The following is a 24,045-nucleotide window of genomic DNA, read 5'->3' as shown; positions in this document are numbered from 1 at the left end:
GGAGAGTGGGTGAGCATATAAATGAAACAAGATAGCCTTGGGTTGATAACTCTTGAAGCTTGGTGATGAGCACATTGGGAGATTATTATATGATTCTGGATATTTTTGTATGTGTTTGAAATTTTCCATAATGCAAAAACTAAGAGAAAAAAGAAAAGAAAAAGGCCTCCATTTCTCCCTCAGATTCTCCCAGTTTCGCACTCACTTTCCACTTATCTGCCTATTCTGTTTGTTGTCCATTTGCCTTCTATCGCTGAGCACTCTGACACTTTGGAAGGCAGAGGGCACACTCTGTTCTCTGTCTCAGAAGTCACAGTTGGGAGGGGATCAAAGCATGGCCTCTAAGACCGAGGCTTACTCAGGGTGACCAGGAAATAAGGACTGCTACGTCCATTTCCACCTTGAACACTGCACATGTCAAGCTGACTGTTTACCAGTGACACCAGAATGTTTCCAGTGTTATTCTTCATCAAATTTAGGTAGCAGACAAAATAGACAGAATCTTCAGATTAGAAAAAAATGACACATCAGAGCCATTATCCCTCTTACAGAAATGAAATATATCCTTGGTGATAGTTGCATGTCCTTGGATCAGTTGGTCAGTCCAACACTTACTGAATTCCTACTATGTGAAGATGATTGCACTGGGCTCCAGGGGGGTTAAAAACAAAAGCAGAAGTAGTCATTGTCTTGGAGATTCTCCATCCCTAGGTAGGACATCAGAATAGAGGTCCAGGGATGACTTGAGAACTCTTAGGAAATAACAGGCAAATAAAAAGATGAAGGTAGGGCAGTGTTAGGGAGGTGCTGATATGAGTGGTAATCAATGGTTGGTGGACCAGCAGCTCCTCAAACAGTGCTTGCAACTGTGAGCAGGTGCTCAGCAAACATCTGCTGAGTAACCTGTGAATGAACGAATCAATTAGGGAATCCTTCCCACTGAAATTGGAGCAAAATTTTAAAGACAAGGAGGGATGTGGTCAGGGGAGAAGAGGTGTTGATTGCACTGCACTAGAAGGTAGAGCCAGGGCCCGTCCAAGCATCTAGCAAGTGGTTCTCAACTGGGCCACCCCTTCCCCCCAACCCCAGGGATATCTAGAATTGAGCAGGGACGTTGCTCAGTGCTACAATGTGAGGGGGGATCACTACTGGCATTTAGTGCCTGGGGACAGGGATGCCAAAGCCTTTCAAAGATCAGGAAGGTCTCTTGTACAATGAACTGTCTCCTTAAAATGACAAGGGTGTCTCTGTGGAGAAACACTGCAGTAAAGTAGGAATGAAAGGCAGATCGGAAAGAAGTAACACAGGGAACATTAGCTTCTGGGCCTGGCAAAGGAACTGAAAGTAAATCGATAAGAGGAACTTAGACAATTTCCACAAGTGACAACCACACTGATTCAGGAAAAAAATGTAAAATCTGTTGAACTGGGAATCGAGAGTCTTACATTCTGGGAGTGGTTTTGCCATTCATTTCTGTTATGGACCTTGAGTCTGCCCTCAACCTACGTCTCAGTTTCCAAACTACCCTTTCCTTCTCTAACCGGGATGATGAGGGAGCCAGCCAGTCAAGGTCCAGGCCTCTGTGGACAGTCTAAGCGGTCACTGTCACCTCCTTCTTCACTGGATTCCAGTGAATTAAGGCCCCAATGTACTGGTGTTCCAGTGTCACATACTTGGTTCAGGAGAGAGATGAAGAATATCTACAGAGCTTTCTCTTGACGAGGACACCTGAGGCAGGGGAAGAGGCGCGCAGCCTGAGGGAGGGCTGGAGACCGGGAGCCCACTCCCATACCTCAGAGGACGGGTACTTCCTTCTCTCTGCTCTCACTGCTTTCTCTGTGTTCCCCCTGAGGGCCGGCCCAGGAGCATGTTCACAAAAGGCACCCAGCAGCTGATGGGCAGCCATCATTGTTCCCAGGTTTGTCTCCTAAAGGGTTCTCTTATCACTCAGCAAGACGGCTTTCACTTTTGGCAGCTGTACTTGAAAAGAACTTAACTCTCTACTCCTGACTCTGTCGGGCTAAATATACAAAAAGTATTTTGAACTCCTAAAGGAAAGATGGCATGTCATTAGTACAGTCTCTGAACTTCATCTCAGCAGGGGGTATTGGAGACAGACTGTTCCTGGAATAACAAAAATCCTAAGAGATGTGACTAAAAGTTCAAAAGAAATCTCTAACACGGTATCTGAATTTTCTCCTACTCATGGCTGTCAATATTTAAAAAGTCTACTGACTCTTTTCTCTCCCACCTCCAAATAATTCCTGCTGACTTATGATGAGGAAATACAGTGCCTGTTGATGTGCAGCCCACAAGAAGATGATTTAAAAAGCAAAAGTCAGACAAAGCAAACAAAAAACAAGAAACTCAGCAGCTTGACCATCACTGGGGTGATGCAGCCCAGGTGAGACCACCCGTTGAGAATAACTCCACAGGACTGACGTTGGCTAAGTCCTCTAACACAAGCTGAGTGGGACCCCGGAGCAGGGGCTGCTTTCCTTCAGCAGACGGATGTGATGCTGGGACCTAAAGGTCCTTTTGGGTTTAGACATCTGGCATCCCATCAGTCACTAAGCAACATCTTTCTGTGACTCTCACTCCTCAATCTGTCCACATGAAGTATGTCACCACACACTTAACACCCTGGTACTAAGTACCATCGACTGCCCGAACCACTATTTTTAATGTCTGACTTTGACTGTGCTATTTAATTTGTAGTTATTCTACATCATTAAAAACTTTATAGAGAACGACTCATCATCCATCAAGAAAGGAGAGGAGAATATGCCAAATGTTTTAAATAATTCCTTGAGGGGAAAAAAAGCACTTTATGGCATTAGATTAAAATTGTACGTATGTCATATACCAAAGCAAAAGTTTTTTTTACTGCCTCCTCTCTTAAAAATACTTTGGCTTCGGGGCCAGCCCCCTGGCATAGTGGTTAAGTTTGGTGCGCTCCACTTAGGTGGCCTGGGTTTGTGGGTTGGGATCCCGGGAGCAGACCTACATCACTTGTCAGCCATGGTGAGGTGGTGACTCACATACAAAGTGCAGGAAGATGGGCACGGATCTTAGCTCAGGGCAAATCTTCCTCAAGAAAAAAAGAGGAAGGTTGGCAACAGAAGTTAGCTCAGGGCGAACCTTCCTTAGCAAAACAAAACAAAACAAAAAAAACTTTGGCTTTCACACACTATTTTATTTTACTGTTGGAAAATAATAAAATAAATAAACATTGGAATTAAATAGCAGAGAAAAAAATTACTTAGGTAACTCATGATTGAAGCCTGAAAAACTACTCATAGTAAACTAGATGAATTGTCCAATTTCCTTCTTTCAAGAGTTGTACCTTACAGTAACCATATTTTTCTCTTCCTAAATCATCTCCTCTCATAACTTTCCTCTTATTCAGTTCTCAGCAAAATAAGTTGAGAGAATGCTTCGTTGATCTTTCCTGAGTTCATTACTCATTCATGAATGACTCTGAAGCGTAAGTCTATGAGACAAGTTTTCTGCCAGAAATAACCATTTTCCAGGTTCTCTTGAAGAGGTGACATCTTTTCTCTGTCTTTATTATAGCAAGCTTGATGCTTGGGAACACAATCAGTAGACATTCAGGTCTCAGTGTATGCTAAATGAATTACCAGTCACAATCTGTTATTGAAAGGAAATCAAAGAGGAAATTAAGTGCCCTTATTGTAATTGAGTCGAGCACAAAATAAGTTCCTGGATATTGGAGTGGGGAGGAACAAAGGGAAGAGGCTGAAATTCAGAGGGGCTCCAGGATGATCCAATTTCTTTTTTACGTGATAGAAACAGAATTAGCACGTGGACAGCTCTGTGATTCAATCTGAAGGACCTACTATGTGGAGGTGCTGGGCTTGGGTTGGGTGACAGTCAAAACAGACAAAGCCCTCGTCACAATGTGTTTAGGGTGTAGGGGTGAGTCAGAAAAGCTAAACTTACACAAACATTCTAGATTACATGGGCTATGACTGAAGAGGACAGGGTGCTATGAAACAGAATATGGAGGGGCTGTCATTTGGAGGCAGTGGCCAAGGAACGCTCACTAAGTAAGAGACAACACAGCTGATGCCTGAAGGACAAAGCAGAGTTGTTGAATCAGAGAAACGGGAGTGGGTGGGGAAGAAGGGACTCCAGGCAGGGAAAACAGTTTGGGAGCAAAGGCCTGAGGCAGGCCTGGATCCTTGCTCAGCTGAAGAACTACAAGAAAGTCATTGTGGGGGAGCTCAGTGGGCGCTGGGGACAGTGGCAGATCCCAAGGGCTTTGGAGGTTATGTGAAGGATTTTGGATATTATCCCCAGGGTAATCAGGAGTCATTGAAGGATTCACATTAGGGAAAGTTGGGTGAAGGATGTATGGAACCTGCCTGTACATTCTTTGCTTCTTCTGGAGAAGCTATAATTAAAGGAAAAAAAGAGTAGGGAGTAAGGAATATGATCTACATTTTTCAAATGTCACTCTGGCTTCTATGTGGTGACTGGATTTGGGCAGGAATGGACAGAGTCTGAGGTTGTTGCAGTAACCCAGGCAAGAGAAGTGCACAGTAGCACCAGAGAGGGAGAGAGTCTGCTACATTTGGAGGTAGAATCGAGGGAATCGGTGATTGACTGGAGGTGGCTGGCCAGGCAAGGCATCAGGAATGAGTCCCAGGTTTCTGGCTTGAGCACCTGGTGTGGATGGACAGCGACTGATAGGGAGGGGTTAGACTGTGCAGGAGCAGGAGCGAAGGCAGAGTCTTCCTTGGGGTATGTGAAGTTCAAGTCCTTTCTGGGATGTTCAAGTGAAGACGTCGAGTAGATAGTTGGATCCATGAGACTGAAGCTGTTTAAATGCCAATTAAGTGCAAAACAGCAATATATTTTTGGCAAATAATAGTCATAAAAAGGAGAGAGAGGTTAAATTTTCTGGATCTACATTTTGCTGTGATTCTAAGAGAAAGAGATTTAGGATTCAACTGGTTACATGACGTCTTTGTTTCTCCATTCCACACATGAGATACCTCCATCTTTGATATTCAGGTTTATTACACGGACAATAAAGGCGGGACCTCTACAGCCGCGATTTTAATCATTTTGCTTCACCTGTGTTAGGAAATTGCATCCACATTCAACCACCTGAATAAATGCATCACAGCGCATCTTAGTTCATTTGTGTTTTGCTGTTACTGAAGCATGCTGTGAAATTTAGATCGAATCACATATCTTTATAGGAATTCTCTCTGGTAAGCCCTTACTTTTTTCCTGCCACTCTTCTTCAAGTTGACACTTGTATTTATTAATTTATTTCACTGTGTAATTTCCTCCTATATCTATTAACACATTTTATGTTTTGTTAACGTAACTTTTATGCAGTTGCTTTTTATTTTAGTCCTGGTTGATGAGCTTCTTAACTTTTTATGTTGTGAGCTTTCATTTGGTGTTTTTCAACCCGTCTAGTAATATCTGCAAGACAAAGGAAAGAGTCTTACTCTCTCCTCTATTTTTTCCTCTGTAATAATGAGTACTTTGCATTTTCAGATTCCTAGAAATGCTCTGTAGGAAGCATTCTGTTCAGTAGACTTTGACCTTATCCTGTTCTCCACAGAGGTCAGGCAGAGTCAGAGATGACAATATAATTCATCATCCAAGAAAGAACATTTTTGAGAGTGAAAGGAGATGCTAACCAGATGGGAGTGGAGAACAACAGGATAAAACCCTGTTTCTCCAGGCACACTGGGATGTATGCCTGTTCTAATAAAGACGACTTGGCACAAAGATAAATAAGATCAGGATGAGAAGATAGAACTTCAAGGAAGAGGAACTTGTCAATAAAGACAGCAAACAGCTGAATGGGGTCAGCAGTGGACAAACCATCCCCATCCTTGGTGTCTCTTTACGTCGTTGGCCTGTTTTCTTTCCAGCTGCTCCTCCCTCTGTTTAGATTCTGCGTGTAACCTGAGGTCCAGCTCATCCTTTTTATAAGTGTTCCTTGACCACTCAAGCTTCTGTTGACCTTCCTCTCTGAACTCCTAGTCTAGAACACGGGTTAGCACTGGGTTCTTTTATTTTTTGAGGAGTTTGCCATCTGCTTCAGGAGAATTTTAGCCCTGTCCTCTAGTGCCTTGAAGCTCACTGACGGTAGAGAGCCCAGCTCGTCCTCCCTCCACCAGAGAGAGCTTTCTGCTGGCCGACCACACCTGTAGTGTGGTTCACAGGTAGGGTGTGAGCAGGTCACTTCTGAGGATGACAAACGACCACTATTTGCCACGGCTCCAATCTAACAGGTTTGTTGAAATACATTTTTTTTTCTTAGCTGTATCTTTTTTCTCTATTTTACCTTCTTTAAAAACTAGGATACACTATTCTCTTTGGAGAGAGTTTGACTAGTTTTTTTCTTCCCACACTAGATTGCTTAGATTTGTTTATGTCTACCAGAAATAAGATAAAGACAATAACAAACATTTATTGAGCACCTGTGACATCTTATGGAAAACGCTGATTAGGGCTGGCAGGCAACACCAGATGAAGTTTGTCTGGACAACGTTATCTCATAGTTTGGATCCTGTTACCAGCTGACTGATTTGGGAGCCTTGTTTGAGGCCAAACTGTCAGTGACAGTCCTAATTTGGCAATTCAAACCTTCCGAGAGGTATTGAGAGAGGCATGCTTGTTTTCATTGAGCTGTTCCAGGACGCTTTACTCACTAGAGATACACTACGAACAATTTCCGACACCCACTGGGTGGCCCTCTGCTTCCAGGCCCAGGAAGCTTTAGCCATCACAAATGAAAACTTAGGGCAGCTGCTGGGAGTTAGGAGAAGGAAGGGCAAGGTGTGGGGACAATAAGAGCATATGCCACGGGGGCTGTCCCTGTTCACGGTGACTGACATCGGACTCTTTCCAGAGGGGCTGGGGCTCTACTGAGGGCCTGGAAGATATAAGGAACCCTGGATAGTGGGCCATACTGACTGCCATGAGGGCAACATTATGGCGCAGAGGGTCCCCGTGGATCCCAGGAGGGGATCTGTGAGGCAGGGAGGCTGGTGTGGGAGTGGTAAGAGGTCAGTTTGAATAGGAGGAGGTTGCTGGGAAGACTCATAGCCATGCGTGAAGCTATTAGGGTTTGCCACAAGGTGGGGGGGGGGTGTAGAAGTAAGTTGGGTGACATCAGCCCCAGGCCAGTTCATAGGGAGCAACTTGTGGTTCAAGAGATGTGGCATCACTGTCCTATGGCAAGTAGCTGCTTCCACCTGGGCAGCTGGACACTTACCAGGGAAGTGGGTACTGGTTAGATTATTGAACAATCCTTAGTACAAGGTCTAACCAATAGCACAGGGAACACAAATAAATGTGCTTGATCAGATGAGCAAGCCATAATGGTGCCTCTGCTGAGCCCCTGAGGGATGACAGGTTAGCCTGTATCTCATTTGTTCATTGAATTTGATCATTCCAAAAACGTTTCGTGTCAGAGGATGAGAGCACAAAATTGGCAACTGGGCTTTAGTCTTCACCATAGATTGTAAAGTTTATTCTGGTTTCTGTTAGTACAATTGCAAAACAACTATTCCTTTTTTTTTTTTTTTTTAAGGAATGAACAGGCAGTATTTGGCTTTTAAACAGACATCATTATCAATTTCCCTTTTAGGTAAAAGGATCTGAGAAATCTTTACTGAACTATTATTTTGTTAAAAACCAGAAAGGCACTCTCTACGAAACTGTTTTCCGTTATAAGAAATTTATTTTTTTCCTTTTGGTGTTTTTCAGCAAAAGCTTCTATCAGGTACTAAATAAAGGACTATTTGTGACCCCACTGGACAGGTGGCAAGCTCCCAGTCTCTAACCTTCTGTTCCAAACATAAATATTGTGTCCTAAAGAATATGTTCACAAAACTCAATCTCCATTAATTATGGGCTTGGTTCTCTTGTTACCTACATCCTCAAATATTTAAAGTTGCTTTGGGAGAGAGATGTTAGAGTTATGCAAATAACAATATATAACATCTAGCCAAAAACCATCAGATTTCCAAGCTCATCTTCATTGTATGCATGTGATACACAATCAGGGGTGTAAGTTTAAATTCTAGGCCCCCAATTTTTATTATAATTTTCAATTGTCCAAATGGAACGTGTTCCTTGTAGAAAAAAATTAGCACATATAACAAATAAAAAACAAAACAAAAAAACCAAAAACAAAGAACAACCTCCATTTCACCACTAGGGTGATAGCTACCATTAGCAATTCGGTGTGAATCTGTCTCTATTTTACATGCAACCCAAATAAATCAGGGCTGTCTTGGGGCCAGTCTGAGCATGGTGTTGCTTGGGAAAGAAACACAAAAATGCTATGAAAGTCTTGAAAAATAAAGTATCAAAGACTCTTGACAAGAGGATAGACTGTAACACCATGTAAAGCTCCTTCAGAACCTTCTTACCCATCTTTTCTAAGTCCCACACCTTGTGGCATTTGCTCTGTCTCTCTTCTTCTTCTCTCTCTGCCTCCTTCCCTCCTCCTCACTCTCTCCCGTAAAACTCCAGTCCACCGTTCTCACCTCCCCCTCCCACCTTCCAGATCTATTCTTCCATGATTAGCTCCTTGCCTTTTCTTAGATAAATCAATTTTCTTGGCTTCTTCCTGTACTCCTCTCCTTCTATTACTTAAAAAAAGTATTAAAAAAAAGTTCCAGCAGTGCAAATAAAGAACATTCTTGAGGAGAAGGTAAGGGGAACAGGAGGAGGGAGTGGGGAGGATGTTAAAATGTATACTTTACTAGTTTTACACGAATATATATTTGTATAATATATATTTACATTAATATAAGATATTTTCTACTAACCTACTTTAGTACTTTTTCCAGGTACATTAAGATATTGAAACAGAGGTTCACTAAAGTTGACTTGCTCATGGCCACAGAGCTGGTAAATAATGGAATCAGGCCAGCAAGGCACCACAGAACACCCCAACACCCCAGTCCTGCCCTGGCCTCACAGTGGGCTGTCTGGTGCAGAAAGTGAAGGGCAGGGGACCAGAAGAATTTTGAATTCTGCCAGTCTCAGAGTGAAGAGCACTGGCGGGACACTGACTGGATGCTAACAGACACGGGGCAAGCTTTCTCTGGGGATGCCAGTGAAGAGGCGGCAGAAGAGTCATCTCGAAAAGAGGTGTTTGCAAAGGGGATGCGAGGGTTTTAGGTTTCTGAGACTAACCTCTTTTCTTCAGGAGGTTGCCAGGTAGAAGCATATTGTTTATCTCAGAGCTTGCCAGAAACTCCTAGAGAAGAATTCATTTTATCTCCAGGGCTCACCACGACAAGGCTACATATATAAAGGAAGTGCCTGCCTGGGTCAGGTCTGAGTAAGTACAAAGATCAGTGAGGATTCATCGGGCCAATGGGGAAAATCCGCTGGTGCTGCTGGATGGTGGTGAAAGATCCAAGCTTGGCTGTCAATTCTCAGAATTGTGAGAGTGACAGAAACATTTGGATTTGGGGATAGGGCATTGGCAAGACAAGAGTGCTTTCCATGTGAGTGTGTGAGAGTGCCTGCGTGTGTGCATACTTGTCTAGCACCTACAATTTCAAAGTGAAAGCAAACAAACAAGAATCACCAGCACAGCTAGTGACGGCTGTGCTCCTTGGAGATACTCTACAGGTCGCATGCGGATTTAAAGTCCTGGTTCTTGGGAGTGGAAGGTTAAATGTGGAGTGTGGCAGGTGATGCGATCTAAGTCTTGCAGGTTCTGTTACAGCTTTGTGGCCTGTTCATCAGGGCTTTGGTCACCTGCACGCTCCCGGAACTCATCTCACAGAGCAATTTCAGTGCAGGCCAGACCTTGAGCACAGCCAAGATGGTGACAGCCCATGCATAGTCTCATCTTTAGCACAACGGGAGGATACTGGGTTTAGGCACTTCTCACTTTGTTGTGTTTGCCAAATATCTTTTGGAGCTTTTAACAAAATCCTTACATTACAGTAATATGATGCTTAGTGGCATCCCATTCACTTTCTGCTGGCCTTGGTAGGTGGTTGATTATTATGAACCAACTGGGGTCTAAGCTGTGGACTACAAACATTGCTCTGTTCTTGTATAAAGACAAGGTGAAAGTAACATAAATGTTTTGATAGTTTTGTTAAAAATACAACCTGTGTTTGAAGAACCAAAATCTAAGCCTGGCTTTATGTTTCACTTAGATGTTGTTTTTACTCAGACAAAATAGTAATGTTTGAAGGTAAAAATAGGTCTGTAACAGTTATGAAAGATTCTCATAATTGCCCTTTTGCAAATCAATGATATAACAGAAGACAAAGCTGAACGAATTCGATTATGTTATTATTGGTATAGGATTTTCACCTCTCAAGGGACCACTGCTTTATGGTTTATATGTGAAAGTGTTTTCACATATAATACGTTGTAACCACATACTCTTCCTTGAAGTGCCCTGGACTTTTAAGAATGAAGTCCAGGTTGGAACGAGAGGTACCCAGAGACATGCTCAAGCAGACCTCCCAGAGATATATTCTGGCCAACTCGCTCTCTCTCACTTTTCTAGGGTGGAGAGGACCACGTCTGAGGGGCTGACATTTCAGGAGCTGTCTGGTCTGCTTCTTAAAGATGGTCTTTTTTCACTCAGCACAACCTGCTGGTCAGGATGGAACTTGGAAGTGCCAAGAGGCATTGAATTCCCACAAATGATTATGCTCCACGTAGAAACAATGCGCGAAGAGAGTCTCCTGAGGAAAGCTGGGCTTATGAGATAACCAGCCCCACTCGGAGAAGATGTGGAAAAACACAAACAAAAACAAAACTTTCTGAGTGCGTATCTGGACCAAACACCTGAATGACTGTAGGTAAATCTTTACTATATGAAACCACCCACGCCTGGCTATGAGTGATAGCATCCACTCCAAGGAGCATCCACTCCTGAATGGTTACACTTCTGAAAAAGCTATTGAAGAAAAAAACCCATTAAACTCACAGGATAAAGGGCCATTCCTCTGAGTTAAATAGCAGTGTCCTCTGGACGGAGAATTCCACTTCCTCTGCCAGCCAGCAGCCCTGCTGGCAGCTGTGTTTGAGAAGGGCATGCCCATCAACTAATGATGTATGGCCTTTCTTCTGTTCTCCGAACGGAGAGTCTATTTTGGCAGAACTAATATCCACTATTAACAAAAACGTGGCTTAGTTTAAAAAATGTAGCTCCCTCCACGATTTCGTCAACTTAGCAAAGCAATGATTCTCCATTTTTGTGTTAATTGTATGTTTGCTCAAATTTAATGGATCTTTTAATTATTATTAATTTTTGGTTTTTTTTGCTGAGGAAAACTTGCCCTGAGCTAACATCCACTGTCAATCTTCCTCTTTTTGTATGTGGGCTCCCACCACAGTGTGGCCACTGACAGACGAGTAGTGCAGGTCCATGGCCGGGAACTGAACCCGGGGTGCCGAAGAGGAGCAAATGGAACTTAACCACTAGGCCACTGGGGCTGGCCCAATCTTTTAATTTTTATATAATTTTCCCATTTTCCAGAATCCATACATCCTATGGTCCAGGCTGGTTGGACACAACTAAACCTACACAAATCTCAATCGGGTCCCCAGAGGAGGTTTGAGAAAATATTTTAGGAAACACGGTTGTGGACCTTTGTTCTTCTGTGCTCAGTGATATTTAAGTTGCCTGACCATTTGCTTTCGGAAATTCCAGTTCATTAATATGAAAAAGACATTTTTGGTTATCTTTACCTATGCTTGTCCTTTTCATAAATGTTTATGAAGAGTAGCATGATATAATAAAATTGGTCATCTTAAAAGAATTCTGCATTTGCTTCTGGTGACAGTAACATTTTATTTATAAAATATGATTATCTCACAAAGTTTTAGGACTGTTAAACAAACAAAAACCTCCTGCTGAACATCTGAGTTTCACTGAAGGTTTGAATACAAGATTCCTTCATATGCAGACAACAAAAACCTGAGAGGCAGTGGTTTTCAGAGTCAGTGTTCTGTTTCTGTATTAAAAAGAAACTAATTCATCAGTACGATTAAATTGGGTATTTAGCTTAGGTACAACATTAATGCAAGACTAAAAATGAAAACAAACAAACTACTTTTCTTTTTTTCTGTTTTGCTATTGGGTTTAGTATATTTAATGTATACTTTTTTGTGTAGTCATTGAGGGCAGGGCATTTCCTGGCATTTACGATTTACTTAAAATTTTTGAGGTTAAATCATCATAATGAATATTATTAATGTGTAATTCATCAAGACCAACAAGCCAGCAACTTGCATGATGTTGGCGCTTAGTAGGAATTCAGGATTATTCTCAGAATGACTTTTTTGGCTCTTGTCTGGCTATGAATAACATCTATGATACAGTTCATTTCTAACATAGGAGAAGCTTGATTCTGGAGCCCTGCCCCTCAAACCTGGTCCTGATTACTGCTTCAACTCCTGTTTACATAATTCTACACAATTTTGGCAGGACTCAAGAGCACATACCAGGGTGTTGGCTTTTATGAATCTCCTGGGATGTGAATGTCAAGCTGACTGGATGAACTCTGGCCACAAATCCCAGACAAGCACAATGATTCTATTTATTCAGACTTGGCCGCCTGGATGCAGATTGACTCTGTGGGTAATAAATTTTCTCAGGCCAAGAACTTCAGCATCAACCAAGCGGATCCTGAGAAGAAAAATGCACCCAGGGAAGCGGAGTTGGGCTGCAAAACCTCCTATGTTTTTATTCCACGTCTGCATATCATTCAGCTAATTCATTTGGTCCCTGATTGACTTGCTCTGCCAATGGCTTCAGAGGTTCTTTTTAAAAGCTCTGCTCTCTGTTACGCAATTGTCATATTAAAAAGGAACAGGGGAAAAAATGAACAGAGCCCATGCAACTGGCAATCTGCATTTAATATTACACCCCAAACTGATGTCAGTTATCCAGCGACCACTACAGTAAAGAGTGGAAAGTTGAGATGGGCATATTTCTTGTGCTTTTCCCTAGGAAACCAAAGGTAACGAGAAGCAATGGGAACTGCAATTCAGCACTCAGAGCAATCTCACCTATAATCTTGACATCCTGGTGCAGTGGGGCTTTAGATTCATTCTCAGGACTGACATTCTTTCTGAGAGACAGGACTAGCACGCCATGCATTAAAAATAAGAAAAGAATTGACTCTTTAACTTGAAGATCTATGTTAACTACCTAGATATCTATTAAATTAATTGTGTGCTCTCCAAATATTGATTGGGGATTAAAAGGTAACTTTTCTTCATTGTGAGAAGTAAATTATGCCAGTAGGAAAATTTCCCTCTACAGATTATATCCAATGATCACTGCCTGTAAAATTAAAATTGTCAGTTTAAGTGGAGAAACCATGCTCATTTAAAGAGAAAAATGCACTTATGTAATTAAAATGAAAAGACTGCCTAATATGTGTGGATAATGTAATTACTGGAAGCTGCAGGCACACACGTAGCAATTCATTTTGGATCCCTGCTCCCTTACTTTCCCTGAGCTTATATATTTGTCATCTCCGAAACACACTGTGCAGTTGACACTAGCAGCAAGGCTGCTCCTTCCTGAAAGTCTTAATCATGTGTTCCCCTCCTCATGCCTTCACTATAACAATTTCATCGAGGTATTTACTGTGTCCAATCTCCCAAGCTTATCCTGAATTGAGAGGCAGAGTCCCTCTTTTTACTAAATGGGAAGACATGCAACATAATTCATCTCTCTCTTACAAACCCATTTAAAAATTGCCTTAGTACTTAGTACCTTCAGGAATAATTTTGTCTTAAATTTTCTAATTTCTTCACATTCTTCCACGGAAACACTGGTCTTTGGAATTGTTAAAACCAAGAGTCACAGAAAAGAAGATCAAACAAAATGCTACATGTATCCTTCATTTACCCAGACAAACAAGAAAACTGATTCTCATATCGTTTGTCCTATTTCCAGTTTAAATCTCATCAAGTATGAAAATTATAGGAGCAAACGTGAGAATATGCTTCCATTTCAATTATATCTCCAAGCTTCCTAGGTAAACCCTGTCACAATCCCGGCTCTAGAGGTTACAGCCAAAATTCTGCTATCCTGGAAAGGGAAGACTGTGGTTTTGGAGGCTTCTGTTTAAGATAACTTCTGAAAATTTATAACATCAATATGGCTTGGCATGAGGCATATTTAAGAAGTAGCTATAGACATTTCCATGAAGATAAGATAGATGCTTTTATCCTAAACAGGTAGATTATTTACGCATTAATCTACAGCCAATTTATGATCTTGGGTCTTTTGTTTTTGTCTTTTCTGTCAACACCTTTGATCTTTGGATAAGACTAAACTGAAAAATCATACTGTTCAGTAAATAAATAAAGGTAGAGCAAAAGTCATCTTTGATACCGGACAATGGATAGTAGGAAATACTCTCAATTCACCTCAACATCATGCATTGATTCATGCATCCATTTGGCAAGTATTTAGCACCTCTAGTGTGCCAGACACAGTCCCTGCCCTAGGAAACTTCCAGTCTAATTGATAGAGTTAGATATTTTAAAAAATAAACATAACACATAGCTAAAATGATGACAAGACTTAAGAAATATTAAGGTAATTGTGAGGAGGACTAACTGGGGGTCCATCTTGGATAGGGAGAGGCTTGGTGAGGAAGTGAAAGTTACGCTGCACTTCCAAGATGAGCCGGTGTTAGCCAGGCAAAAAATGAAAGAGTAGAGGCCTATGGAGGCCATGAGGCAGCTAACCATGGCTTGTTGGAGGAGCTGAAAGAGGGCCCAGGTGACTAAAGTGCCATGAAAGAGCTCAATGTGACGTGAAGGGAAAGAAGTTGGTGAAGTTAGACTGTGAAGGGTAGTGTCAGTCATGCTATGGGCTCTGGATTTTATCCCAAGTGGGAAGGGAAACCTATTTAAGATTTTAGAACAAGGAATGACTTGATATGATTTATATTTTTAAAAGGATCACTGTGAGGAGGTTGTATTATAGAAGGGGAGGAACAGAAATATGCTAGTGTCTACGAGACTGATCTAGCCTAGTAGAATGGAAAGAGGTGGATGGACTAACATTTAATTTTGGAGGTTGAATTTGTAAGACTTAGACATAAAACTTTTAAGTGAGGAACAGGGAGTCATCAAGGATGAGCCCAATGTTCTAGGCTTGAACAAGTGCATATCTGGAAGTGTCACTTTTAGAAATGGAAACAATCATAACAGGAACATATTTGTGTGTGGGTGGATAAGGGGTGGCAAAGACCAGTTTGGCACAAACTGAATTCGAAAGTCTTGTGAGACATTCAAGTAGAAAAGTCAAGTAGGTCTGCAGTTTAAAAGAGAGTTCTGAACTTTAGAAATTGTAGGCATATAAAAGTGGAAGGTCATGGGAATGGATGATATTGCCAAGAGAAAGAGAGAGAGAGGGAGAGAGAGAGAGAGAAAAAAAGAGAAAGAGAGAGAGGGAGAGGGAGAGAGAGAGGGAGGGAGGAAGTGGATAAGAGAAATCAGGAATAAATGCTGAAAGACTCCAACATTTAAGATTGGGTGGAGGAGGAACAGTCACCAAAAGAACCTCAGAAGAAATGGCCAGGGGGCAGGAAAGAAACCAGGAGAGTGTGGTCATACACCTCAAGAAAAGAGGGGTGATTAATAGTGTTCAATGCTGTAAGTCCTCTGGTAACACAAGAGACTGAAAACAGCCCAGTACATTTGGCTCTGTGGAGGTCACTGGTGACCTAAAGAATAGTTCTGGTGGAGAGTGGTGGTGGGGGGGGGGGGGGGGGGGGGGCAGAAAGGAATCAAAGGAACAAGTTCCTGAGTAACTGAGAAGAAATGGGACAGACTTTTGAAAAGAGGAAGGCAGTGCTCTTCTGTAACAGGAGGGGAGGGAGAGGATGGATAAAGATAAAGGTAGTTGGGTGGATCTGGTTATGGGAAGAGGAGGCTTTCATCTTAAATGCCAGTCAGCCATGGTATACACTAGGGGAATAAAGATGAATAAGGAGTAGAATAAGATTCAGGTTGCTCACTCAAGAAGGCAGGAAGATAGAAAACGAAATCCCATATTATCCATATATTATCAATTCTGTGATGGAGGTAATTATTGGATATTAAGGGAGAAAACTTGTAAAATGCCATCACCAGTGAACTAAGTTATGTATATATAGTGTAATACCTAGAAGAGCCACTAAAAAGCTATACACACTCAAAAATACTATAGATAAATAAAAATGGAATTCTACAAAATGTTCAAGGAACCTACAGGAAGTCAGGAAAAAGAAAATAGAAAAATGAAAAAGAGAACAAACAGAATACAAAAAATAAAGTGGCAGACTTAAGCCCTAATGTATCAATAATTACACTAAATATAAATGGTCAAATGTATCAATTGAACGACAGAAACTAGCAAAGTGGATAAAAGATATGACAACTATACTCTGTCTATAAGAAACTTACTTCAAATATAACAATATAGATAGGTTGAAAGTAAAAGAATGCAAAAAGTTACATTATGCAAACATTAATCAAAAGAATGCAGCAGTGGCTGTATTGATATCAGATAAAGTAGACATCAGAGCAAAGAAAATTACCAGAGAGAGAGTGGAACACTGCATAATGATAAAAGGGTCAATCTACCAAATGACATAGCAATCCTAAAGACTGTGCACCAAATAACAGAGTTGTAAAATATGTGACGCAAAAACTTATAAAATGGAAAAGAGAAATAGACAAATCCACAGTTATAGTCAGAGACTCCAACACTTCTCTCCCAACAATTGATAGAGCAACTAGACAAAAAGTCAGCAGGACTTTCTGACAGAATAACTCAACAGCATCATCAACCAACAGGATCTAATTGACATTTATAGAACACTCCACACAGCATCAGCAGAAAGCACATTCGTTTAAGTGCCCATAAAACATATACCAATAGAGACCATGAAAAATATTCAACAAATTGACAAGAATTGAAATCACATAAAATGTGTTCTTTGACCACAATGGAACTGAACTAGAAAGCAATAAAAGTAAGATTACAGGAAATCTTCAAACATTTGGAAATGAAATAACACACTTCTAAATAATCGATGCATCAAAAAGGAAGTCTCCCAGAACTGAATGACAGTGAAAACACAACATGTCAAAATTTGTTGGATGCATCTACAGCAGTGCTGAGAGTGAGATGTATAGCACCAAATGCTTGTATTATAAAAGCAGACAAGTCTCAAATCAATGGTCCAGGCTTCCTCAAGAAACTAAGAAAAGAAGAACAAAATGAACCCAAAGCAAGCAGAAGGAGGGAAACAATAAAGATAAGAAACCAATGAAATTGAAAACAGAAAAATTGATAGAGAATATCGATAGAACAAAAAGCTAGTTATTTAGGGGCCGGCCTTGTGGCCAAGTGGTTAAGTTTGGGTACTCCGCTGTGGCGGCCCAGGGTTTCGCCAGTTCGGATCCTGGGCATGGACATGGCACCACTCATCAAGCCATGCTGAGGTGGCATCCCACATGCCACAACTAGAAGAAGCCAGAACTAAGAATATGTAACTATGTACTGGGGGGCTTTGGGGAGAAAAAGGAAAAAAAATAAAATCTTAAAAAAAAAATAAAAGCTAGTTATTTGAAAAGATCAATAAAATTGATAAACCTCTAGCAAGACTGACATAGACAAAAATAAAGAAGATCGGTATCAAGAATGAAAGAGGGGAGGAGAGTGACACCAACATCATGGAAGAGTGAGTCGTTCCCTTTGTCTCTCCCCTCTAAGTTACAACTAAACAGACATTCATTAACCAACAGAGCCTTCCCTACACAGCACAACAGGATGCCTGAGAGATCCACGCAGCCACACATCTGAAGGTGGGTGGACTGGATCTCCAGGAAGCGGTAGAATTAGGTGAGTGTATCCCTCCTTGTCCCTGGAAGTAGTGGTCCAGGTTTCAGATCCTTACACAGTGGCCCTGTGCAACTGTAGGTGGAGGAGAGGGCAGCCCAGCTCATGCGCAAACGTTTTTGGAGTGGTAGCCTGACCCACAGGAACACCAACTGTGCCGTGGTGGCCCTGCCTGTGGGAATGCTCCCCACTGAGTGATGGCTGCTCAGCCCCTGCATAGGCACCCCTCCTGCCTAGTGCTGCAGGTTAGCCTAATCACCCATGAGTACCAGTGCAGCACCGGCCTGTGTGAAAGAAAGTGCCCCTCCCACCCAGTGTAGCCTGAGTACAGCAGGCTCCTCTTGCATGACAGTGATCTGCCTGCAGAGCATAGAGGCCCCACCTGCAGTGCGTGACCCACCTGTTGAGTGCAGAGACCCCACCCCTGTGAGTGCAACCTGCTGAGTGGCTGTGGCCAGCCTGCGCAAATGCAGAGCAGCCCTACTGGCACAACTACAGCAGACAGGGCAGGATCAGAAAACACAGCCCCCCTCCCAGTGGTAGCAGGTGGAAACTGCAATCTGGTACTACCACAAATGCAGTGGTAAGGGATCAATTCATCAAACACCATGAAGAACTACAGTAATACTTCAGAGGAGAAGGAAAATGAAAGTCTCTAGAAACCAATCCTGAAGTCACAGAAGTTTACAATCTAAATCACAGAGAATTCAAAATAGTTGTCATAAAGAAACTCAATGAGTTACAAGAAAACTCAGAAAGACGGTCCAGTGAAATTAGGAATAAAATCAATAAGCAGAAGGAATACTTCACCAAAGAGATTGAAGCTCTAAAAAAAAACAAACAGAAATTCTAGATATGAAGAATACAATTAATGATCAAAAAAATCTAGAAACCATAAAAAATAGAGCTGACATTATAGAGGATAGAATTAGTGAAGTAGAGGACAGAAATATAGACATGCTTCAAGTGAAGGAGGAGAACTAAAATTTTTTAAAAAATGAAGAAAATTCTTCAAGAAATATCCAACTCAGGAGAAGCAATATAAGAATTATAGATATTCCAGAGGGAGAAGGGAGGGAGAAAGGAGCAGAGAGCTTATTCAAAGAAATAATAGCTGAGAACTCCTCAAATCTGAGGAAGAAACTGGACATAGAAGTATATTAAGTCAAAAGAACTCCTAATTATATCAATGCAAAAAGACTGTCTCCAAGGGATATAATAGTAAAACTGGCAAAATTCACTGACAAAGAAAAAATATTAAGGGCAGCAAGGCAGAACCCGTATCAGGCTCTCAGTGGATTTCTCAGCAGAAACCTTACAGGCTAGGAGAGAATGGAATTATATATTCAAAATGCCGAAAGAGAGAAACTTTCAGCCAAGAATACTCTATCCAGCAAAACTATCCTTCAGATATGATGGAGAAATAAACGTGTTCCAGATAAACAAAAGCTGAGGGAGTTCATCGCCACTAGACTTGCTTACAAGAAATGATGAAGGGAGCCCTCTTAATTGAAACAAAAAAGGAGACGTTTACAATGCTTTGAGGAAGGAGATATATAGACAGACAAAATCAGAAAACTGCAACTCTCTTTCAGAACAAGATAGCAAACACTTAATTATAACACAAAAGAAAAAGGGAAGGAAAGCATAAAAAATAACTATAAATCCTTCAATTTAGTCACAAACTCACAAAACTAAAAAGAATAACTTGTGACGATAATAACTCAGAAGGGGAAGAGGAAAGGGATGGAACCTGCTTAGGCTAATGGAGATAAGAGGCTATCAGAAAAGGGACTATCTCATCTATGAGATGTTTTATTGAAACCTCATGGTAACCACTAAACAAAAATAAGAACAGAGCTACAAAGCAGAAATAAAGAGAAAACTGAGAAAACCATCACAGAAACCACCAAACTGAAATGGCAGTCAGAAATACAAGGGAAAAGAAACAATGGAAATATAGAACAACCAGAAAACAAGAAATAAAATGGCAGTATTTAGCCCTCATATATCAATAATCATTCTAAATGTAAAGGGATTGAATTCTCCAATCAAAAGACACAGAGTGGCTGGATGGATTAAAAAACAAGACCCAACAATATGCTGCCTCCAGGAAACACATCTCAGCTCTACAGACAAACATAGGTTCAGAGTGAAGGGATGGAATATGATACTCCAAGCAAACGGCAAGCAAAGGAAAGCAAGTGTTGCCATACTTATATCAGACAAAGCAGACTTCAAGATAAAAAAGACAATGAGAAACAAAGAGGGGCAGTATATAATGATAAAAGGGATACTCAACCAAGAGGACATAACACTTATGAATATATATACACACACCTAACATAGGAGCACCAAAGTATATAAAGCAACTATTAACATACCTAAAGGGAGAAATTGATGCAACACAATAATAGTAAGGGACCTCAACTCCCCACTTACATCAATGGATAGATCATCCAGACAGAAAGTCACCAAGGAAACAGAGGCCTTAATGGAAACATTAGATCAAATGGGCTTAATAGATATATATAGAACATTCCATCCAAAAATAGCAGAACACAATCTTCTCAAGTGCACATGGAGCAGTCTCAAAGATAGACCATATGTTGGGAAACAAGGCAAGCCTCAGTAAGTTTAAGAAGATTGAAATCATACCAAGCATCTTTTCCAACCACAGTGCTATGAAACCATAAATCAACTACAAGAAAAAAGCTGGGAGAGGCACAAATATGTGAAGACTAACCAACATGCTTCTCAAAAACCACTGGATCAATGAAGAAATCAAAGGAGAAATAAAAAAATATCTGGAGACAAATGAAAATGAAAACACAACCTACCAACTCTTATGGGATACAGCAAAAGTGGTACTAAAAGGGAAATTTACAGCAAAATAGGCCTACCTCAACAAAAAAGAAAAATCTCAAGTAAGTAATCTCAAACTATGCCTAACAGAACTAGACAAAGGACAAACAAAGCCAAAAGTCAGCAGAAGGAGGGAAATAAAAAAATTTAGAGCAGAAATAGAGACTCAAAACACAATAGAATGGATCATTGAAACTAACAGCTGGTTCTTTGAGAAGATAAACAAATTTGACAAACCCTTAGCCAGACTCACTAATAAAAAAAGAGAGGGGGTGCAAATTAATAAAATTAGAAATGAAAGAGGAGAAATCACAATGGACACTACAGAAATACAAAGGATTATAAGATAATACTACGAAAAACTGTATGCCCACAAATTGGAAGAAATGGAAATTCTTGGACTTATACAATCTCCCATAACTGAATCAAGAAGAAATAGAGACTCTGAATAGACCAATCATAAGTAAAGAGATTGAAACAGTAATAAAAACCTTCCCCAAAACAAAAGTCCAGGACTAGCAGTCTTCTCTGGAGAATTCTACTGAACATTCAAAGGAGAGTTAGTATCTATCCTTCTCAAAGTATTCTGAGAAATTGAATAAGATGGAATGCTTCCTAACTTATTCTATGAGGCCAGCATTCCTGATACCAAAACCAGACGTGGACAACACAAAGAAGGAAAATTACAGACGAATATTGCTGATGAACATAGATGCAAATATCCTGAACAAAGTATTGGCAAACTGAATGCAGCAATACATTAAAAGGATCATACACCATGACCAAGGGGCATTTATACCAGGGATGCAGAGATGGTTCAACATCCACAAATCAATCAATGTGAATAACACATTAGCAAAAAGAGGAACAAAAATCACATGATAATCTCTATAGATGCAAAGAAAGCATTTGACAAGATCCAACATCCATTTATGATAAAAACTCTCAATAAAATGGATATAGAAGGAAAGTACCTCAACATAATAAAGGCCCATATATGACAAACCCACAGGCAACATCATACTCAATGGTGAAAAACTGAAATCCATCCCTCTGGGAACAGGAACAAGACATGGGTGTTCACTTTCACCACTCTTATTCAACATAGTACTGGAAGTTTTGGACAGAGAAATTAGGCAAGAAAAAGAAATAAAAGGTATCCAAACTGGAAAGAAAGAAGTAAAACTCTTGCTGTTTGTGGACGACATGATTCTATATATAGAAAACTCTAAGGAATCCACCAGAAAACTATTAGAAATAATCAACAAGTACAGCAAATTTGCAGGGTACAAAATCAACCTACAACAATCATTTGCATTTCTATACACTAATAACAAACTAGCAGAAAGAGAAGTCAAGAATACAATCCCATTTACAATCGCAACAAAAAGAATAAAATATCTAGGAATAAATTTAACCAAGGATGTGAAAGACCTATACACTGAAAACTATAAGACATTATTGAAAGAAATTGAAGAGGATGTAAAGAAATGGAAAGATATTCCATGCTTATGGATTGGAAGAATAAACATAAAATGTCCATATTACTTAAAGCAATCTACAGATTCCAAGCAATCACAATCAAAACCCCAACGACATTCTCCATGAAAATAGAACAAAGAATCCTAAAATTTATATGGATAAACAAAAGACTCCGACTAGCCAAAGCAATCCTGAGAAAAAATAAGAAAGATGGTGGTACGACAATCCCTGACTTCAAAATACACAACAAAGCTATAGTAATCAAAACAGCATAGTACTGGCAGAAAAATAGACACACAGATCAATGGAACAGAATTGAAGGCCCAGAAATAAAACCACACATCTATGGACAGCTAATATTTGACAAAGGAGCCAAGAACAAACAATGGAGAAAGGAGTCTCTTCAATAAATGGTGTTGGGAAAACTGGCCAGCCACGTGCAAAAGAATGATAGTAGACCATTATCTTTCTTCATACACAAAAATTAACTCAAAATGGATTAAATACTTGAATGTAAGACCTAAAACCATAAAACTCCTATTAGAAAATACAGGCAGTACACTCTTTGACATGGGTTTTAGCAGCATCTTTTCGAATACTGTGTCTACTCAGGCAAGGGAAACAAAAGAAAAAATAAATGAGACTACATCAGACTAAGAAGCTTCTGCAAGGCAAAGGAAACCCTGAACAAAACAAAAAGACAACCCACCAACTGGGAAAAAATATTTGAAAATCAATATCTGGTAAGGGGTTAATTTCCAAAATATATAAAGAACTCATACAACTCAACAACAAAAAAACTAATAACAACCTGGTCAAAAAATGGACAGAGGATATGAACATTTTTCCAAAGAAGATATACAGACGGGCAACAGGCACATGAAAAGATGTTCAACATCACTATTAGGGAAATGCAAATCAAAACTACAATGAGATACCACCTTACACCTGTCAGAATGGCTATAATTAACAAGACAAAAAACAACAAACGTTGGAAAGGATGTGGAGAAAAGGGAACCTACATACACTGCTGGTAGGAATGCAAACTGGTGCAGCCACTATGAAAACAGTATGGAGATTCCGCAAAATATAAAAATAGAAATACCAAATGATCCAGCTATCCCAGTACTGGGTATCTATCCAAAGAACTTTAAATCAACAATTCAAGGAGACTTACACACTCCTAGGTTCACTGCAGCATTATTCACAATAGGCAAGACAAGGAAGCAACCTAAGTACCTATCAACTGATGAATGGATAAAGAAGATGTGGTATATATACAATATATACATACAATTGGATAGTACTCAGCCATAAAAAAAGATAAAATTGTCCCATTTGCAACAACATGGATGGATCTTGAGGTATTATGTTAAGTAAAATTAGCCAGACAGAGAAAGACAAATACTGTTTGATTGCATTCACATGTGGAAGATAAACACTTGGGTAAGGAGAACAAATTAGTGGTTACTAGAGGGGAAGGGGGTCGGGGTGGGGCAAAAGGGATAAAGGGGCACATATGTATGGTGATGGATAAAAACTAGATTACTGGTGGTGAGCACGATGTAGTCTATACAGAAACTGATATATAATAACGTACACCTGAAATTACACAATGTTATAAACCAATATAACCTCAATAAAAAAAAAGGTAAAAAAAAAAAAGAAGGAAACGGGATAAACCTATAAGCCGAGACATCAAAAGAATACAAGACTAAACACATAAATATGACAACTTAAATGACATGACGGGCTACTTACTTGAAGAGCACATACTACCACAACATACCCAATGT

At 40.4% G+C, this 24,045-nt stretch overlaps 1 protein-coding gene across 3 annotated transcripts in view; it reads right to left on the bottom strand.

Annotated features, from left to right (window-relative positions):
- Positions 1-24,045, bottom strand: part of AFF3 (ALF transcription elongation factor 3) — a 526,899-nt gene that overhangs the window by 83,496 nt on the left and 419,358 nt on the right. The window lies entirely within an intron of this gene.

The sequence above is a fragment of the Equus quagga genome, chromosome 5 (assembly GCF_021613505.1).
Source record: "Equus quagga isolate Etosha38 chromosome 5, UCLA_HA_Equagga_1.0, whole genome shotgun sequence".
Classification (NCBI taxonomy): Eukaryota; Metazoa; Chordata; class Mammalia; order Perissodactyla; family Equidae; genus Equus; species Equus quagga.
Note: the sequence above shows the minus strand (reverse complement) of the source record. Positions and strands in the feature narration are given on the sequence as shown.